Here is a 21,400-nt window from a genome sequence, read left to right on the forward strand (position 1 = left end):
TATTTCAGCAGGGGAGAGGGGGGTTGTTATGCGTAATACCTTCATGTCTATGACATTTTTATACCAATTTAACACGCAAATTTACATTTCGGTTGGGGAGGGAGGGGGGGTCTAAGATCCTTTTTGGTTGATTTATTTTATACATTAAATAACTTTTTGTGGTTTAGTTTGTGCATTGAATAACTTTACAAATTTCAGAGGGGTGGTCCGGACCCCTCTCTCTAGATCTATGCATGTAAAACATATTTTATGCATGTAAAATATGTCTTACATGTATTTGTAAAAACAAATTTTCTTAGTGGAGGGTCCAAATTCAGTTATACAGGTAGTTCGTTTATTTTATACATTAACCCACGACTGTACAAATTTTAAATCTCCCCCGATCTATGCATGTGAAACAATATAACACACAGAGATATACATGTACATCTTTAATTTGAGGAATTTTTTAACTATAGAATATAAAGGAAAAAGAAAATTAATTTTCAAAACATCTTTCTCTGCGAAACGAGAAATCTTTTTTCATTATTCTCTCTTCCAAGGTTTTGTTGACTCCGGGGAGGGGGGGGGGCTTCTTTAAAGATTAAAAGCAGAAAATAGTCATTACCTATTTCAAATAAGAAATTAAAACAAATAAAAAAATGAACAATATACTTTATCTACCGCATATATTAAATATTACATAAGATAAAACATTTTGGTCATTTATTCAATTTTATTTTACCAGGGTGACCCTCTTGGAAAAAATGTCTTGGATCCGCGCCATTTTTTTCCCTTACTTTTTTGTGAAAATTCATATAAATATCAATATAGATATAAAATTTATTCAAATATGTGTGGCAGTTGGCAGTAAGCAGCAGAGAGTTAGCAGTAGGCAGTCAGCAGATGGCAGTAAGCAGTTGGCTGTCGTATATGGCATTCCATAGGAATGCCACACCAAATTTTTATTTTATAGATCTGTGAGTCAACCTTTTTAAACAATGGTTTCAGCATTGAAAGGCCGACATTAGCTCTCAATTATTTTATATGAATTTTTTTGTATTTTTTCAAAGAAAATGAAAAAAATTATTTCCATCAAAATAAGATGCTTTCTTGTAAAATTTTCGCTGTAAATTAATGCATCACATTTATATCTAACAAAATATGTGTAGAAAAGTATGGAATGCCATATACGACAGCCAACTGCTTACTGCCAAATGCTGACTGCTTACTGCCAACTGTCAGATGTTTACTGCCAATTGCCACACATATTTGAATAAATTTTCATATTTTCGTTGATATTTATATGAATTGTCAAAAAATAATCAAAACAAAAAAAAAACTAAAAAACATGGATTCAGGATTTTTTACAAGAGGGAACCACCCCAGTAAAAAATAATCGAACTCAGAAATTTCTTGACAAGAAAAATAACGTAAACTCATTTCGTAAAGGTCAAAAGTTATTTTGGCGGTGTGGGTTGGTTATGTTCCATATCTTCATATCTATGATTTTAGTACAAATTAACTTAATACAGATCTGCGTTTTCGGGGGGGGGGGGGTTTCCAAGGTCAGTTTTAAGAACTTATTCTAAAAACCATTGATAAAAAGTTAATTGCTCTTATGTATAACTCCTTTAATAAGGGGTAGATTTTATCAATTGAAATCAGACTGAACATATCATCAGATCTTCAAATACTAATAAAAATGGAAAAATGACTCCTTAATCTCATCGTATGTTATTATTAATGTAAAATTCAACATATGAGATTGATAAAGTATATTATTTTTTATTTGTTTTCTAATAAAATGACTATTTTCCTGTTTTTAACCCCCACCCCCACCCCCTACATGAGACAACAAAATCTTTGGAAAGGATAAAAACTGAAAAAAAATGGATTTAATGTTGATTCACAGGAGTGTTATTTTAAAAATAAATTTCAATTTCCCGTTAATTTTGAACCTTTGAACATTTTTCTCAAAGATTTATATCTCTTTGTTTTTACAAAATAAGTTATGTTTTATATGCTGGGGGGGGGGGGGGGGGGGGTCGGACCATCCCTTTGAAATTTGTAAAGGTATTTAATGTACAAACTAAACCAACTGAAATTTATATAATGCATAAATTAAAAGGGACCTTGCCCCCCCCCCCCCAAAAAAAAAGCATGAGACCCCACCCCCCTCTTGCATAAAATAATTTTTCACATCTAGGAATTTAACTGAGTTTACTTTTTTCTTGTCAAGAAATTTCTGGGTTGTTTTTCTACCCGGGTATCCCTCTTGGAAATAAATCCTGGATCCGCGTCTGTTCTTTTTTTAAATACACATAAATATGACAATTTATTCAAATATGTGTGGCAGTTGGCAGTAAGCAGCTGACAGTTGGCAGTAAGCAATTAGCAGTTGGCAGTAAGCAGTTGGCTGTCGTATATGGCATTCCATATATAGATGTTAATTCTTTTTTAAATAAAAAATTATGAAAATAAAACACATAATTTGTGAATATTCTTTAAATTTGTGGATAAAATTTTCTTAAAACCAGTCACAACTAGGGAGAACATATGGAATGCCATATACGACAGCCAACTGCTTACTGCCAACTGCTGACTGCTTACTGCCAACTGTCAGCTGCTTACGGCCAACTGCCACACAAACTTGAATAAATTTTTTTTATTGATATTTTTATGAATTTTCAAAAATAAAAGGCCCGGTTCTAGGACTTTTTCTCCAAGAGGGTCACTTTGTTACAAAAAAATACAACCCAGATTTCTTGACAAAAAAAAACCCGTAAAGTCCTTAAGACCTTTCCTAAATGTGAAAATTAATTTCGGCCGGGGAGAGGGGGTTCTTATGTGTCAGACCCTTATGTCTATGACATATTTTTTATAACATCTTAACAGGAATTCGCGTTTTCGGGGGGGGGGGGGGGGGGGGGGGGGTTAAGGTCCCTTTTAGTTGATTTATTTTATACATTAAATAACTTTTAGTTGGTTTAGTTTGTGCATTGTATAAGTTTACAAATTTCAGAGGGGTGGTCCGGACCCCTCTTTTTAGATCTATGCATGTAAAACATATCTTATTTGGAAAAACAAAGAGATATATGTTTGATCGGATTTTTATAAGTGGAGGGTCCAAGGTCAGTTTTAGTTCGTTTAATTTATACATTAACCCATGACTACAATTTAATTTCAAATGACCCCCCCCCCCCCCCCCCCCGAAGATCTATATATGCATGTGACACATTATAATACACAGAGGTATACATCTTTAATTTGAGGGAATTTTTAACTATAGAATATTGGAAAATGTAAATTTTATTTTCAAAACATCTTTCTCTGCGAAATGACATTTTTTTTCCTCTCTTCACAGGTTTTGTTGTCTCCCGGGGGGGGGGGGATTCTTTAAAGATTAAAAGCAGAAAATAGTCATTTTGTTACCTATTTCAAATGAGAAAACAATTAAAAAAAATAAACAATGTACTTTATCAATCGCATATATTGAATATTACATAAGATAAAACATAATGGTCATTTAATCAAATTAATTTTAAGAGGGTGACCCTCTTGGAAACACTGTCCTGTATGGAATGCCATATACGACAGCCAACTGCTTACTGCCAACTGCTGACTGCTTACTGCCAACTGCTGACTGCTTACTGCCAACTGTCAGCTGCTTACTGCTAACTGCCAAACATATTTGAATAAATTTTATTTTTAAATTGACATTTATGCGAATTTGTTTAAAAAAAACAGGCGCGGATCTAGAACATTTTTGCCAAGAGGGTCACTCATGTTAAGAAAAAATCCAACCCAGAAATTTCTTGACAAGAAAAAAAACGTAAAGTCCTTTACTTAATGTGAAAATTTATTTCGGCCGGGGAGAGGGTGTTCTCATGCGGCATACCTTCATGTCTATGACATTTTTTATAAAAAAAAAGGGGGGTTCTAAAGTCCCTTTTAGTTGATTTAATTTATACATTGAATAACTTTTAGTTGGTTTAATTTGTGCATTAAATAACTTTACACACTTCAGAGGGGTGGTCTGGACCTCTCTCTCTCTCTAGATCTATGCATGTAAAACATGCATATCAAATTTGTAAAAACAAAGAGATATAAATGTTTGATGAATGATCGGCGTTTTCTACGTGGAGGGTCCGAGATCGGTTTTAGTTCGTTTAGTTTATACATTAACCCATGACTGTACAAATTTTAAATGCCCCACCCCCACCCCCCAAGATATTTGCATGTGAAACATTATAACACACAGAGATATACATTTTTAATTTGAGGGAATTATATAGAATATAAGGGAAAATATAAATTTATTTTCAAAACATCTTTATCTGCGAATCGACAAATCTTCTTTTTTAAATTTTCTCTTTTCGAAGGTTTTGTTGTCTCCGGGGGTCGGGGTGTTACTTCTTTTAAGATTAAAAGCAGAAAATAGTCATTTTATAACCTACATGTATTTCAAATAAGAAAATAAAAATATACAATGTATTTTATCAATGGCATACACTGTATATTGAATATTACATAAATTAAAACATAATGGTCATTCAGTCAATTTAATTTAACCATGGTGACCTCTTGGAAAAAATGTCCTGGAACCGTGCCTTTTTTGTTTTTCTTTTGAAAATTCACATAAATATCAATATAAATATAAAATTTATTCAAATATGTGTGGCAGTTGGCATTAAGCAGCTGACAGTTGGCAGTAAGCAGTCAGCAGTTGGCAGTAAGCAGTTGGCTGTCGTATATGGCATTCCATAGTCCTGGATGCGTGCTTTTTTTTTTCTTCGAAAATTCACATAAATATCAATATAAATATAAAATTTATTCAAATATGTGTGGCAGTTGGCAGTAAGCAGCTGACAGTTGGCAGTAAGCAGTCAGCAGTTGGCAGTAAGCAGTTGGCTGTCGTATATGGCATTCCATAAGAACATGTTCGTTAATTATATTTTTAAAAGAAATTGAAACGAAATGGCCAAATTTTAGAGAAATTTTTTTTTTAATTTTGGCCGATCCCGATCAAAATTAAACCGATCCCAACCATAATTGTATATTTATTGGAAATAAATACATTTCCTAAAGAACACTAGTCTTATTAAGTGTAATAAGGATTAAAACATTAATGAACCTGACAATAGAATAGATTTCTTCATTGTAAATACAGTAAATTAGCATTTTATTAATTTTGTATTAATTTTGATCGGGATCAGTTTAATTTTGATCGGGTTAGGTCCAAATATTAAAAATATAAATTTCTCTAAAATTTCTCATTTTTGATCCAATTTCTTTTTAAAATATGATTGACAAACGTGTTGTCCTCAGTTGTGACTAGTTTTATGGTGATTTTAACCACAGGTTTAAAAAATATTCACAAATAATGTTACATCTTATTTTTATGGAATGCCATATACGACAGCCAACTGCTTCCTGTCAACTGCTGACTGCTTACTGCCAACTGTCACACATATTTGAATAAATTTTATATTTATATTGATATTTATGTAAATTTGAAAAAAAAAAAAAGGCGTGGATCTATAGGACATTTTTTCCAAGAGGGTCACTCTGGTAAAAAAAAATATCCAACCCGAAAATTTCTTGACAAGAAAAAGATACGTAACGTCCTTTCCTAAATGTGAAAATGTATTTCTTTCTGGGAGAGGGGGTTTTTATGCGTCATACCTTCACGTGTATGACATTTTTCATACCAACGTAACACGAATCCACATTTTCGGTTGTGAAGGGGGGAGGAGATGTTATAAGGTCCCTTTTAGTTGATTTATTTTATACATTAAATAACTTTTAGTTGGTTTAGTTTGTGCATTAAATAACATTACAAATTTCAGAGGGGTGTTCCGGAACCCTCTCTCTAGATCTAAGTATGTAAAACATATTTTATCTGTACCAACAAAGAGATATAAATGTTTGATCGGCTTTTTCTAAGTGGAGGGTCCAAGGACAGTTATACCGGTACTTCGTTTAGTTTATTTAAAGTATGACTGTACAAATTTTAAATGCCCCCCCCCCCCCCCCCCGATCTATGCATGTGAAACACTATAGAATATAAAGGAAAGCGGAAATTTATTTTCAAAACATCTTTCTCTGCGAAACGACAAATCTTTTTTTTATTATTATTCTCTCTTCAAAGGTTCTGTTGTCTCCGGGGGAGGGGCTTCTTTAAAGATTAAAAGCAGAAAATGGTCCTTTTATTACTTATTTCAAATAGGAAAACAAATAAAAGAATAATCAATGTACTTTATCAACCGCATATATTGAATATTACATAAGATAAAACATACTGGTCATTTATTTAATTCATTTTTACCAGCCTGAGGGTGCCTTTTTTTCCCTTTTTATTTTGTGGAAGTTCATATAAATATCAATACAAATATAAAATTTAATCAAATATGTGTGGCAGTTTGCAGTAAGCAGCTGACAGTTGGCAGTAAGCAGTTGGCTGTCGTATATGGCATTCCATGGTTTTATTTTCATAAATATTTTTTTATAAAAAAATTAAAAAGTCTAACAATCCTTTATTTACATATTTTATTAGATATTAATATGATACATTCATTTCCAGCAAACTTTTTCACTCGAAAACATCTTAGTTGAATTTATTTAATTTTTTTCATTTTCTTTGAAAAAATACAAAAAAATTCATATTTAAAATAATTAAGAGCTAATATGGACCTTTCAATGCTAGAACCCTTGTTTTAAAAGGATGACTCAAATATCTATAAAATAAAAATTTGGTGTGGCATTCCACCTTAAGTTAGCTTATAGACGTCAAGTTTATTCGATTTCTTTCAAACACACAATTTACGTTCAATTGGCAATTCTACGGAGAACCGTACGCGCATAATGTCAGCGCATGTAACATTTCCATAATGTTCTCATTGTCATTGCTAATGTTTACGGAATATTACATGCGTTTAATCCAATAAGATCTTTGAATTAAGCATGGAAGTATAATATTTTTGTACGGTTGATACATGTAAATCTCTTGTATTCTCCTTTCGTGACATTTCTTTCTAGATATTTTTTTCACAAAAAAATATAGTGTTCAGATTAATATTTTCGATAAAGGAAACAGAGAAAGATATTGAAAATTCAAGAGAATAAATTGTAAATAACATTTGATTCTGCAAAACAAGATTTGAATCTAAATTTCAATGAAAATGGACAAGTTCGGGGAAAAATTTTAGAGTATATCCTACTCAGAAGCGCCAGTTTTATGAAACTTAAGACCCATTCAACGCTGTATGCGCGTTGTCCAAACCATGGACACTGTTTGAATATTTGTCTGTTGTTTTAAGTTCCATTCGAGAATTCTAATGCTTTTTTTAAATTATCATGTATTTCATACATCATCCACCTACAAATGTGAGAGGCAGATAAAACAAAATAAACGACTTTTTCGTATTTTATGCATACGTAAATATTATTTTACTAGGTACATTCATTTAGTATCAAATGCTTTTGTCCGAAATAAGTATGTAGTAAAATATTTCAATGTTCTCATCCAATTGAAAATAAGATCACTATACCTCTTGTCACAAGGAATACACGTGTGAAATATTAAAGTCATAGCTCCACTAAATCAAATAGTTATCGGAAAGTAAAAGTTTTTGTAGACAAACAGACAGAGAGACACATAGTTATACAGACAGCTAGACGGACGGACACGACAAAAACTGCAAAACCCCCAATCTACTATTGCGGGGGCATAAAACATTTTAAAAAAAACTTGCTGTAAGTATTTCTAAAAATGTTTTTGTCATTTTTTGCACTTTGTATAATAACGATGCTGATTTGTTAACATTTGGAAATTGTGTTTTAAATGCTCTTACAATTATTCCTGTAAGAGTAATAGAGCAGTTTTTCAAATGGATCATTGGGGAATACGAGGACAACGTCAATTGGTTTAAGTTATGATAACAAGTTCTGACATATGATATTATAATATAAATGCTTGACAACATTTATCTTCCGTTTCTCGACGTGTATTAAAGCGAAACTGTTATCATGCCTCTTTTTCACAGGTGAGAGAAAAGATGACGCAATGCTTGTCAAAATATTCTATATAAGACAATTCCTGCTCGAAAAAAATTACTAAGCAAGTCTTTATAATTGTTTTTATTGTTTAAATAATGTTAGACACAAACATATTGAAAAACTTCCTTTTAATAAATCTCTCACGTACATATGCTTATCATAAACCATTCATACAGCGGGTTTTATACTTCCTTATTATATTAAACTGTTCATTAGTGCAAATGGAGTTTCTGATTTTGTTGTTGTTCATTTACACATTTTCAACAAACGGATATGGTAAGTCTTTAACCTCATGCATTAGTAACAAAATATTAGAAATCTGTATTGTTTGTGGAAATGTCTGTTGTTTACATGTTCAAGATTGTTTTTGTTTCTTTCAAATCGAATAAAAGAAGTAACCAAAAATGATGATTGCTTACATTTTCTCAATGTTTTATTCCCCGTTGAGTAATATTGTATGTAGGTGTGTAGTGTATCGTAGGTGTTTGATCTTAAGTAGGACCACACTTTGTTTACAGCTGTAGAATACTTTCGTTCATTTACATGAAAACATAAGAATCGTTGCCTCCGTTAATATAAAATCGATTATGACTTATACATTTATTCCTGATGTCTGTACATTTTTTCTTGTTTTTTTTTTCTTCTAAACTGAGATATGACTCAGAGACTGTTAAAAAGAGATCACATTTAAAAACACCCCTCCTTTATTCTTTAAAACATTTATTCTGAAAAAAATATGTCAACAAACACACCGATAACAAGAAACGGAATATACAGTGTACGTCCGTATATTGCACTCTGTTATATTGCCAGGAATTCTCCAAGAACAGATTACCCCCTTGTGTTAAGACATCCTTCATATTGCCTGCTATCTGCCACTGGTTTTGGGGGAACAAAAGGTCAAATTATATAAGGTAAACCCTCGACGACAATGCCAATTATATAGCGTAATTTGGATTTCAAACCTGTGCTTTGACAGTGCACGGTTGCAATGAAGTGTGACTGAGTGAACAAGGAATACAGCTATATTAAACATAAACATAGTAAACTAAAAAAAATTAAATGTATCTTTGATTTTTTTTATGAGATAGCAGTGTTATTTATCTCAATAACGAAAATGTGAGAAAAGAGAAAGTTTACTTTAAAATACAAAGGAAAGGAATTAAAAAAAAAATACAACATTTTATTTGATGAAGGTCTTCTGTTTCCAACGGAAAACCCTCTATTGATTCTGTTTGTAATTTTTTTTTTCTTCTACTTCCTAGACGCCAACATTGAGGCCCTGTATCTCACTCATTTTTCAATGGATTTTGTTCAAATTTTTAGAGTTGGTAGACGTAACTACATTCTATCAGAATGTTGTTTAACATTTCGAAAATTCATTTCTGCTTTCGATTTATTTCATTTTAAAAGGAAATTTATAGGCTTTAATTTCCAGACAAAGCTTGGACCCCAAAGCTTAATGGCGGACCCCTGTGATCACTACCATTTGCATTTTCTTATTGATCTTCGCTTTTTGGGATAAATCAGTAATCTTGTTGTTAAAATATGATACCTTTGAAGGCAAGGATCAAATCAGTGATAGGTTGCTAATATGTAAACATTAGCACTTGCAAGATTGATTGGAAATATTAAAACGTTAATTTTTATCAGTTCTCTAAGAAATATAGTCCTCTGATTATACATGTATTAAAATCAGATTTCAGTGACAAAACAAGGTTTACAATGTATTCAATTTAATTTCCAAGCAGTAAGTAGTGTTTTAATGGATTTACAAAATATTAAATACAAGTTCTGAGTGGGAATAAGATATAAAGTATCCTTACGCTCTGAACTATTTTAGCGAGGGTAAAATGTAAACAACTGGCTGCAGCAGGGATCGTGACCTACATGTATGTGTATTGAACGTCGATCGCAGGCAAGGGGGAGAACAGAACAGTGTCTATACACTACAACAAAACATATGGAAGCGTTCTTCTTGAATTAAAACATGAATCAAATAAATTTGGGGTTAACATAGAGGCGTGGCCGTCTAAGTGTAATATATGCATGTAGTCCTTATTGAGCTTCAAAATTCACCGTAAATTATTACAAAAGCGGAGATATTTTTGCAAATCACCGTAAATTATCACAAAGGCGAAGTTATTTTCACCCTTAATCTGTTTTTGTTATTCATTAAAAAAAATCTATCTAGAAAGTAAAAGTATCGTCCCGCGATCCTATAAATCTGTTTGGTGCTATCACTGTTGAAAAAGGTGAATAATAGCGGGGCACTTGTACCTATTTCGCTGCATGCTAATGACCACTTCAGCGAATACTGAAGTATACGGAACTCCTCCGAAAATTAGGATTCCGCATATGAAAAATTACAATGTTACAAGTTATACACAACAAGACGCAACGTTAACACAGCTAAACATCTATCGATGTCATACCGAAGGTGCATGTAGATCATTTATATTGTTAAAATGATTGAATCATGCTGTAAATAGAGACATGCATGCGTTTAAATTTTAGAGCTTTTAATCTAGTTTACATAATAATTTATACTTGTAATAAAGTTATTATTTTGTGGATTCTATTATTCATAATTTTAAGAATTCACAAAAAAAGAAAGTAATTATAAGAAATTTGGAAATGAACTTTGAAGAGGATGTAAAAACTTTAGATTGATAATAACGAATAATTTGTTTTCAAGCTGTAGACATTTATATACCTTGTAACTGGAAAATATGAAATGATATATTTCTTTTAACTATACCTTATGCTAAGTATTTTAAATTGATAGTAATATTTAAAATCTCAAAGCTTATAACATAGATTTTGATATGATGGGCGAATTCAATCACTAAAGTAAAATCACTAATCCCCTAATCTACTATTTGGGAAGTCAAATTTTAAAATGCAGAATTTATACCTTTCTTTAAAATGTCAATCTGGGCCTAGCTGCTCTTGGCAAAAAAAAACTAAATAGAGGGTTTTTGATTGTATTAAATGCTAGCTGCATCAATGATAAATGTTGTCTCCTTCCTCCGGGGCACTTTTGATCTAATTTCACATTTAACTATAAAGAATAACTTAACTAGTACATGTATTTGTAGAAAAGTGAGACTGAGATCAAGAGTGAGCTCATCTAAGTTATATGGCATGCTGCAATTTCAAAAATATATGACACGTACATTATTTTCTATTTCATACAAAGTTCATGAAAAGTTTAACTAGGGGGGATTCTTGAATACGTTGGCATATTGTTGAGGACCCTGGTGACAGAGTAAGGATACATTGGACAAAGTGATACTGGCAGGATACTCATTCTATTTAGTGTTTTATGTAAGCCCAGTGTCTGCACTTTTTTGCTAAAACCATTAAATAAAATGTTCATCCTTATTACTGTGCAACTAGCTGCAAATCTGTAGCTCTTCGAAAAATTATTTTGACAGACCGGAGAGATGCAGTGCAATCCATTGAAAAAAATACTGTATATTTATTGCGCACAAAAAGTAGTGCTTAGTTCTGGATTAGTTCTTCCAAATTCTTACCTCAATTGCAAAAAAGATACATTTCTAAAAATTCCGTACTCCTCTATCAAGTACTCTCATAGCCTACATCTGCACGAAGTGCATTGGACTGAATTATCTTGCAAAGCAAAATTGCAGTATAAATAGACGATATGTTTGATGATCTGAATTTTAGGACCAGTTGGGCTATTAAAAACAATCACAAGGAACGTTTTGTTGTGGAAACAGTGAAAGAATGTGTTAGGAACACTCGCGATCGGTTAGCGATATTTTGAGATGACAGTTTAAAAACACGGAGATATAAATCGAGAGACCACGCACTTCTTAGTGTGCAATAAATATCAAATACTTTTTTCAATGGGTGGTACTGTAGCTCTCCGGTCTGTGATTTTCTTTCGGAGAGCTACAGATCTGCAGCTACTGTGTAACAAGAAACAAATCAAAATATAATTTGAAGAGAATTGCGAGGTATTTTCCTCTTATGGTATGGGTACTTAAGGATAAATATAGTTCAGTTTTTATACATCAAATAAGTTACAAAATGCATTGTCGTGTTGCTCACTCTTTTCTTTCCAGTGATTTTCAAAGGGGTTTCACCTGGATTAAAATTTTTGTATATGCCAGTTACTTGAGGGTGATTTCACATTTTACTGGAAGACGTCACCTCGATTCAGTACTTTCAGTACTTTGATTGTTTTTTGATTTCTTTTTTCAAAATGGCGCTATATAGGGGTCAAAAGTTAGAACGCTTAAAAGAGCGAAAATTTACACATATTTTCCTTTTTTCTTCTAAACTAAAATTATTTTGATAAGTTATATACAATGAAAGTTGTACACAATTATTAGACCTTTCATCTGACACTAATAAGAAAGGGCTAGCCTATAAAATTAGGGATCTGGGGTCCTTTAAAGTTTTTGCTTTTTAACTAAAAAACCGGTAAATATTTCAAAATTGCTGACGTATATAAATTTGTTCTTGAAGATCTTATTGATCTCATGACCCTGATACTTTGTTTGCGTCGTGTGTTTAATATGAGCAAGAAGCACGGTAAATATTCTATATACAGTTAAATAATTGTTTCATTCCGCACGTAAACGAGAGCTCCTCGTGCGTGTAACTAAAAAAATGTTACTATTCTCAACTGTGGATGATTGACCCCACCTTTGCCAATTTTATAAGATTCAAACTATACATTGTATACTCTCTGTATTTACATGTTAAATTCTGGATTTTGTTTTGTATGAAGAAAACTGTATATACATGTTTTACAATTGTTTTCGGCAAACAATAGTTAATATATAGTTTGTGTTCTATTATTATTATACATGTATGTAAGAAATATTTTATAGGTGTAAAGAACAACTGTCCATTTTGTTGGTAACCTTTGATTCTTATATTAACTACAATTTTGTTTATTGATCAAAACCTTTATTTTGATCAATAAAATTCAACTTCAATATACATTTGTCTTTTGTCCTTTTTCATTGCATTTTGGGAAAAGAGGAGGCATAAATGCAATTTATGTAAATAAATTATTTTATGACAACGAATTTCCATGATATACATTTCTCACCCTTGGTGAGCCTTTAAATTGAAGGACAAAACTGTCAGCGAGTTTCCAACTTCTATGTAGGCAGAATAGACATCTCTACATGTTATATTTCAGAAAAGTGACATGGGTTTTGAAAGGGTCACCAAGTGAAGAAAATAAACTAACCAGAAAAGAATTGACGGGGGGGGGGGGACGGAGCTAAACTGCAACAAAATGTAGGGGGTTACTGGACTTTCAATTAACATTACTATATAGTAACAAGAGATCCAGTGCGACATCGCTCACTTACCTGAGCACTGTGGCTAGGGAAAAAACAACAAAGTCAGTAAAGTATTGAAAAGTTTATATGCTAAAGTGGTACCAACATATCAATATATCAAACAACAATTATTAGAATAATAATTGTATTTATGTATTTAATGCGATAATTTGTTTGGAGGTTTCCGGAAACATTTACGTTGGTAAATTGTGGAAAATTCTCAGATACACGCCTTGCCTAATAGATTAATTGCAATAGAATGTGTAAGGTCACGGGGTCAGCTCAGCGAGTCATTCATACTCGCGTGCTCACCACCGCTAACATGAGGCACGTCTATTTTGAGGATTATTGTTCAATTTGGTCAATTTGTTTTGATGTGCCATCTTTTTGCTAACTTTTTAATATGATGTTTTGATTGTCTTGTTCTTCATCTTCTTTAAATTGAATTAGATTGTATATCTCTATATCTTATAGATAATTTGTCAGAGAGTAAGAATTCTATACAGAGTTCAACATGGCCATGTGATCCTAAAACCTGCGTCATGTATGCAGCAAACAATGCAGTTGATGGAAACCTCAGTACGTGTATGAGAACTGATACGATCGGTTCGACCTCTACATACCAAACATTGTGGTGGAGAGTAGACCTCGGATACATTAAGAGTATCTACAGTATCAGGATAAAGTTTAAAGACTATGGAACACAAAGTCGTATGTAGCGATTATATTAGATAAGTACTAATGAAGGTCTGTTTGGTACAATGGTATATTTCTGCCCCCTAAATGCAAGAACATTATGTAAACATGCAGGAAAATTATGTCGTCATGCAAGATAATTATGTTGACATGCAAGTTACAAATCTTTTAAGAGAATTTGAAATGGGAAAAATCCCGTACTGACGCTCCTATCTGATATCGTAGATGCAAGATGCAACATAATTATTTCAAGATGCAGGTACTTATGTTGAAATGCGAGATAATTATGTAGACATGCAATATATTTTTGTTAACATGCAAGATATTTATGTTAACATGCGAGATAATTATGTAGACATACAAGATATGTATGTTCACACGAAAGATGATTGTTAACATGCTACTTATTTATGTCAATATAACCAGTTAGCTTTTTGCTCATAAGTTGTAAATTAATTCCTGGGCTAAATCCGTCGTTTTGCGTAAACGGGGAAGAAGGAATGTTGGCGGGTATAACAAAGTAGTGGCGCTATGGGGCCGTAATAAACGAAAAGGGTAAAGGTGCCGTATTCCCTATGGTCTTCCAATATAAGGTCCAAGAATTGGTTAATCAGGTTTCCGAATTTATTTAGGACGATGGTAAATAACAAACATGAATTCTAACAATATCTTAGGGACTTAATCGAGTTGGATGTGGCCGGTAGAGCGTCGGGCCTCCAAACTGAAGGGATTATAATGGACATAGATATTTGTATGATTAAGAGTAAACTATAATTGACTTTTGACACTAGTTGAGTTAATTGATGGACGGCTGTGTTTCTTTGATAAAATTGACATAAAAGAGGTTATAGAGAAATTGTACAAATAAAGTTATTGGTAAAGGATTAACAAATCCCGAGGCATTAACACCTAACGAGCAAAAGCTATTTTGACAGAGTCACAGTGTCAGTTGGAATGTCTTAATCCTATTTCAAAGGGAATGAGATAAATAAGACACAATTTACTACAAATAAGCACATATTAAAATCAGATAAACAATTTCACAGATAAACGTCCGAATTTAGTATAAAATATTGAAAAGTTATTTTAATTAAAAAATTTTTAATTTTGCTCGGTGATAATATCCTTCGGCCTCCGGGAAAACACGTCCTCGTGTTTTAGAAAGTAACATCCTTAATAAAATGGTTGGTTATGTCCGTGGAAGTTGTTGTACGCGGGAAAAGGGTTGGGTCCGTTTTGTCTCATGCGCTCAATAGTGTACTGTAAGCTTTCTATTTCCTCGTATTGGTCTTCGATTTGATCACGGGGATTTCCGATTTCTTGGCTTTGAGAGTTTATTGTGAAGCGGAGGGAATTAATCTCCTGAATTCGACCATCAACGTGAAAGCGGAGACTGCTGATGTTGGTTTCCTGCCTGTCTATCTGCTCCCGTTGTCTCCTCATGTCGTTGTCTGTTGTGTATAGCTGTGATGACAACATTAAGATTTTCTCGGTGTGCTTCTTATTCTGGGCAGAAAGGTCGAATATACGGTCTGAAGCTATTTTGTTGTTCTTGTTTGCATTGTTTAGTTTAATTTTTAGGCCGATTATTTCCTGCTGTACTCCAGGTTTAGGTTTCTGTAGATTTTGAATTGTTGTTTCTAGTTGTAAGACTTTCGCGGCACTTTCTTGTTGAACGGAGATAAGTTGTTTCGTTGTTGAGTTAAAGTTTTGCTCGGTGGTTTGCAGTTTCTGAAGCAATTCATTGATCCGGATAGTTGAATTTCTTAGTTGTTCTTTTGTTTTTGAAATTTGACATCGCAGGGATGAAGTAATGTCCACACATTTGTAGAAGGCAGCTTGTCTGAGGTTGTAGAATGGTAATTCTCTCAGCCATTGTTTTCTGTCCAGAAAATTACGAACTCTGTTTGCGTCACGCACTTTGCTAGAATTTGACTTTTTAGATGGCGCTTGACAGTTTTTAGCATAATGTCCATATTTTCCACAGTTAAAACACACTGATGGAGAAGGCTTTTGATAGGCACGACTGTACTGCTGCCGATTAGAATTTGTTAACATCCATGTTGGTCTAAAGTAAGAATCCATCTTGTTGTTTGATGTTTTGGGGAAATAAATCTCATGGGTACACAGGCAACTTAGCCACATATGATTCTCATATGAGTATCATATGATTCTCATATGATTGGTTTCATATGAGAATCATAGAAAAAGGGCATCATATGTGAATCATATGAAGCAAATCATATGATTTACATATGATCCACATATGTGAATCATATGAAAATATCTACATATGATTTTCATATGAATGATTTCAGTGTGTTTCAAGCCATTTACATATGAGAATCATATGAAAAGGGCATCATATGTAAATCATATGAAACACTTGTGTGTTTCAAGCCATTTACATATGAGAATCATATGAAAAGTACATCATATGTAAATCATATGAAACACTTGTGTGTTCTTTTTCAATATTTTTCACATTCTTGTACACATTTAAAAATCAGATATTTCTGCTTTAGATGAAAATTCATTACATTACAATGATCTATCTTCATTGGTTAAATATTTTAAAATATCTTAAAATGCTTACACAACTTTTTTGATAAAATTATTTTCATCAAGAGAAATAACTTATTTTTCACAGTGTACATTCTAAACAAGAAAATATACAAACAAGTCAGTAGCATTTGTCGATACATGTATTAAACATATTCTAACATGAGTACAAATTATAAGATTTCAGCAAAATGATTTAGTAGTTAAACATGTATACTGTACATGTACAAATGAATAACATAATTAGGTAATGTATAAAAATACCATATGACATGAAAGTGTCCAACGCAACATTTAAATATCAGCAATAACATTTGTCATGTATTCTCTATTGTAAATTTATGAAAAATCAAGTTATTGATTATTCCAGCATACAATATGGGAAATCTTCACAGGCCAAATTCAGACAAGATTGTGTACATCCTCCCCATTTCATAATTATTCCATATATTTCCTTGCTCTTTTTCCTTCTGTATCTTTCAGTTTTTTCAGTTGTCCTCCCTTTGATCTTCCATGACCATTTTGAAAATCTCTTTGAACTGTACCGTACCAAAAATGAATATCCACCACTTCTCCTTTTCCTGAACAATTTCTTTGCGGCACTGAATAGTCTCTACAAAAATTTCAAAAGTAAAAATAAAATAATTCTTAAATTCTATGAGTTATAAAAGTTACTTAGGTATAATCAGCAAACAAATGTATGCCCAATTCACTGACACAGATATGATACAAGATAAAACTAATGTTATATATGTTATACTAGGTGTTTTGAGGAATCCTATGATGTAATTTGCAAAACAATTACACTATTGAAAGATATGCTTCATAATAAAATCATAAAAAGCATTTTTTTTGTTATTTTGACAATCAAATTTGGAATGTTCAAACAGTATATATTAATTCAGATTGTCAAAAAATTAAGAAAATTCTGATACAGATACATGTATTATTTTTGGACAAAAAATACTACAGACAAGTAGACAGGCAGAAAAACAGACATTGTGATTCCAAGATATCCCAAACTTTTGGGAAGACTATAACAAAGTTTATTTAACAGTGTGTAGTTACCTTAACTTTGAAGCAAGCCTTGGATCTTGGCATTTGTTCTTTATCTTATGAGAGGCTGACTGTATATTGAACCTGTAAGACAAATACTAACAGTCTCACACAGTAGATATTTTCTAAGAATACATTTAATTAAAACTTAAACTATCAAAAAGAGAGAGTACAAGTTTGTAGGTTCTCTAGTATAGTCTTAAATATATCTAACATTTAACCCGAAACTATAGGCACGCACATCATTCACTAGTGTTGGGGGAAAAAAATAATTGTCAGTAAATGAATACATAGATGTAAATATTCAATGGATTAGCTAGCTGATGTTCTTTTAACACACATGCTCATGTATTAGTTTCATAGCCTTTATAGCCAGCAAAATCTATTCATACTTTGCATATTTTAAGTGCACTGGATTAAAATTATAATGTAGAATAAAATTTCTAGAGTATTGAGTTGAGTTGAATTTATTTTTGATGAAGCCATGCAAACAATGTAGAAAGAACAAAAAGAAATTATCAAGAAATATTTTGTCATAAAGAGACATTACAGATACTTCGATTTTTTATTTCAAGTATTTATTTTTACCTTCAATATTGTGATGATGCAATCGTCTGTCAAATCAGCTTCAGGATCAATCGCCAGTCTTATCAGCTTCGGGCTCTTTGGACTGAAAAAAAAACAGCACTGTGACACTGAACTCAAGTTGCCAAATGCATCTATAGGCCATAAAAACAAACATTTGTCATTAAGTTTAAGAAGGAATCCGGGCTTGATAACGATCTCAACATACATAACGCCAACTGACATACAAGGTTTCTACTTTCACTTTCATATCAGTACGTAACAAATCGAAAACAAATTCAAGTTTTTAAAAAAGTAGTAATGCCTTTAGCCTAACATGTAATGTTTACATTCATTCAGAAACAAATTTTATCCAAACTTACTTACAGATCACGAACGTTAGGTTTACGAAATGCATTGATTTAACAATTACATGCATGATGCAAGTGATAAGAGTATATAGAGAGTTCATACGCACCTGTAACAATAATGAAATTATATTTAAACAATGTGAATCAAAAGTCTTTAAAATAATATTGTTAGGAGATCACTTGCCTTTTCCAAACACCCAACACGTCTGCTGCAGCAGTGACGTCAAAAATGACGTATATTTTCATCCGATAAAAGACAAAACCGACCCGGAGAAAAATACGGAATTATTTTAATTTTACTTAGCCAAACCCAAAAGATTTAAAATGAAAAGCAAATTAATTTATTCTTTATCTATTTTGTCTGGGAAATGCATTATAACAGAAAAAAAAATTGTGAAAGGTTTTTTTTAGAAGGAAAGAGGGGGGGGGGGGGTAGGGTAAACAGAGTAGAACTATACATATAATTAATTACTAACAAATTCTTTTGAATTAATGTACATTTAAATTTATCTTTTGATATATATTATTGAAATTGCAATTTTCCTTCAGTATAACAAGGACAGATAAGTGAACACTGTTTCATATGATTCTCATATGATCACCGTTTCATATGATTCTCATATGATCACAGTCAAAACATTCGTATGAATTTTACCTGTGTATAACAAGGACAAATTAGTGAACGTTGTTTCATATGATTCTCATATGATCCGTTTCATATGATTCTCATATGATTATTGTCAGAATATTCATATGATTCTCATATGCAGTATCTTTCATATGAGAATCATATGTATATTACTTCATATGATTTACATATGTGTAATCATATGATTCTCATATGATTTGCCACATATGATTCTCATATGATTGTATATACATATGATTCTCATATGATCCACATATGATCCTCATATGAAAGGCAATACATATGTGGATCATATGTGGCTAAATTGCCTATGTAGAACACGTCGTTGGCGTAGTGAAAGGTACAACACAAAGGGGAACGTCCCGATTCTATCACCAATTATAACCAGTTAGATTTTTGGGTCATAAGTTGTAAATTAATTCCTGGGCTAAATCCGTCGTTTTGCGTAAACGGGGAAGAAGGAATGTTGGCGGGTATAACAAAGTAGTGGCGCTCTGGGGCCGTAATAAACGAAAAGGGTAAAGGTGCCGTATTCCCTATGGTCTTCCAATATAAGGTCCAAGAATTGGTTAATCAGGTTTCCGAATTTATTTAGGACGATGGTAAATAACAAACATGAATTCTAACAATATCTTAGGGACTTAATCGAGTTGGATGTGGCCGGTAGAGCGTCGGGCCTCCAAACTGAAGGGATTATAATGGACATAGATATTTGTATGATTAAGAGTAAACTATAATTGACTTTTGACACTAGTTGAGTTAATTGATGGACGGCTGTGTTTCTTTGATAAAATTGACATAAAAGAGGTTATAGAGAAATTGTACAAATAAAGTTATTGGTAAAGGATTAACAAATCCCGAGGCATTAACACCTAACGAGTAACAGTTATTTTGACAGAGTCACAGAATGTCAATTGGAATGTCTTAATCCTATTTCAAAGGGAATGAGATAAATAAGACACAATTTACTACAAATAAGCACATATTAAAATCAGATAAACAATTTCACAGATAAACGTCCGAATTTAGTATAAAATATTGAAAAGTTATTTTAATTAAAAAAAATTTAATTTTGCTCGGTGATATCAACATGCGACTTAATTATGTGAAGACGTGAGTTATATTTTTACATAAAAGATATTTATATCAACATGCAAGATAATAAATTGAATATCAACATACATATCTTGCATGTTAACATAATTATCTTGCATATTGACATAAATAAGTCGCATTTTGTCATAATTATCTTGCATGTTGACATAAATAAGCTGCATGTTAGCATATTATCTTGCATATCGACATAAATAAGTTGCAAGTCTGCATAATTATACTGCAAGTTGGCATAAATAAGTCGAATGTGTACATTATTATGTTGCATCTTGCAACTACAATGTCAGATATGAACAGAAAGTAAATTTAACCATATTTTAATCATATTTTCCCATAAGATTAGTAATTTGCAATCTTGCATGTTGACATAAATATGTTACATGTCTACATAATTATGTTGCATGTTAACATACTGTAAATGTATTATATTTGGCGTGAACGATATTTGGCGGAAATTGAATTTTCAACAAGTTGGCGTGGATTTGATTTAGCGCTTTTTGAATGTGCGTTACATAAACCTTTATTCACAAAGCATTTAGCGATGTACTTGATTTAGCGGATGCTGCTTTCCGCGAAAGGCGCTAAAAAGAATACACAGCAAAATATAATACGTTTACAGTAATTTATCTCGGATGTAGGGGCCAGAAATATGTCACCATAGATTGGTTCTCTTAATCATTGTATTTTTCTAAAATCCTAAAGATTTCCATGTTTTCTTCCACTGTTAATCGATTTCCTCGGTTAGGTTAATTTTGCATTCATTTCGTCTTTTGATAGAATCGCAACCGTTAAAAAACTTCTGTGACGTCACCCATTGTTATTAGTCTAAGTATATTTTACCGATTCAACCAGCACTAGTTGGATATTCAAAATATCCAACTGGCCATCGGTTGGATATTCAAAATATCCAACTGCTTATCGGTTGGATATTTAAACACCCAACCGAGGTGCAGAAAACATAAAACAATGAAAAAAAGAGATAAAATGATTTTAAAATGTATTTCCAATGCATATGAAAA

General features: G+C 32.3%; 1 long non-coding RNA gene across 1 annotated transcript; it reads right to left on the minus strand.

The window, feature by feature from the left end:
• Nucleotides 1-16,538: 16,538 nt before the first annotated feature.
• Nucleotides 16,539-18,562, minus strand: LOC134272370 (uncharacterized). Its single transcript, XR_009993176.1, has 3 exons — nt 18,273-18,562; nt 17,697-17,768; nt 16,539-17,241 (listed from the first exon to the last, which is right to left on the minus strand). It is a non-coding gene; the product is annotated as an uncharacterized LOC134272370 (long non-coding RNA).
• Nucleotides 18,563-21,400: the final 2,838 nt, after the last annotated feature.

The sequence above is a fragment of the Saccostrea cucullata genome, unplaced genomic scaffold, assembly GCF_032062105.1.
Source record: "Saccostrea cucullata isolate Sc308-1 unplaced genomic scaffold, CSIRO_AGI_Scuc_v1 ctg8338, whole genome shotgun sequence".
In the NCBI taxonomy this organism is placed as follows: Eukaryota; Metazoa; Mollusca; class Bivalvia; order Ostreida; family Ostreidae; genus Saccostrea; species Saccostrea cuccullata.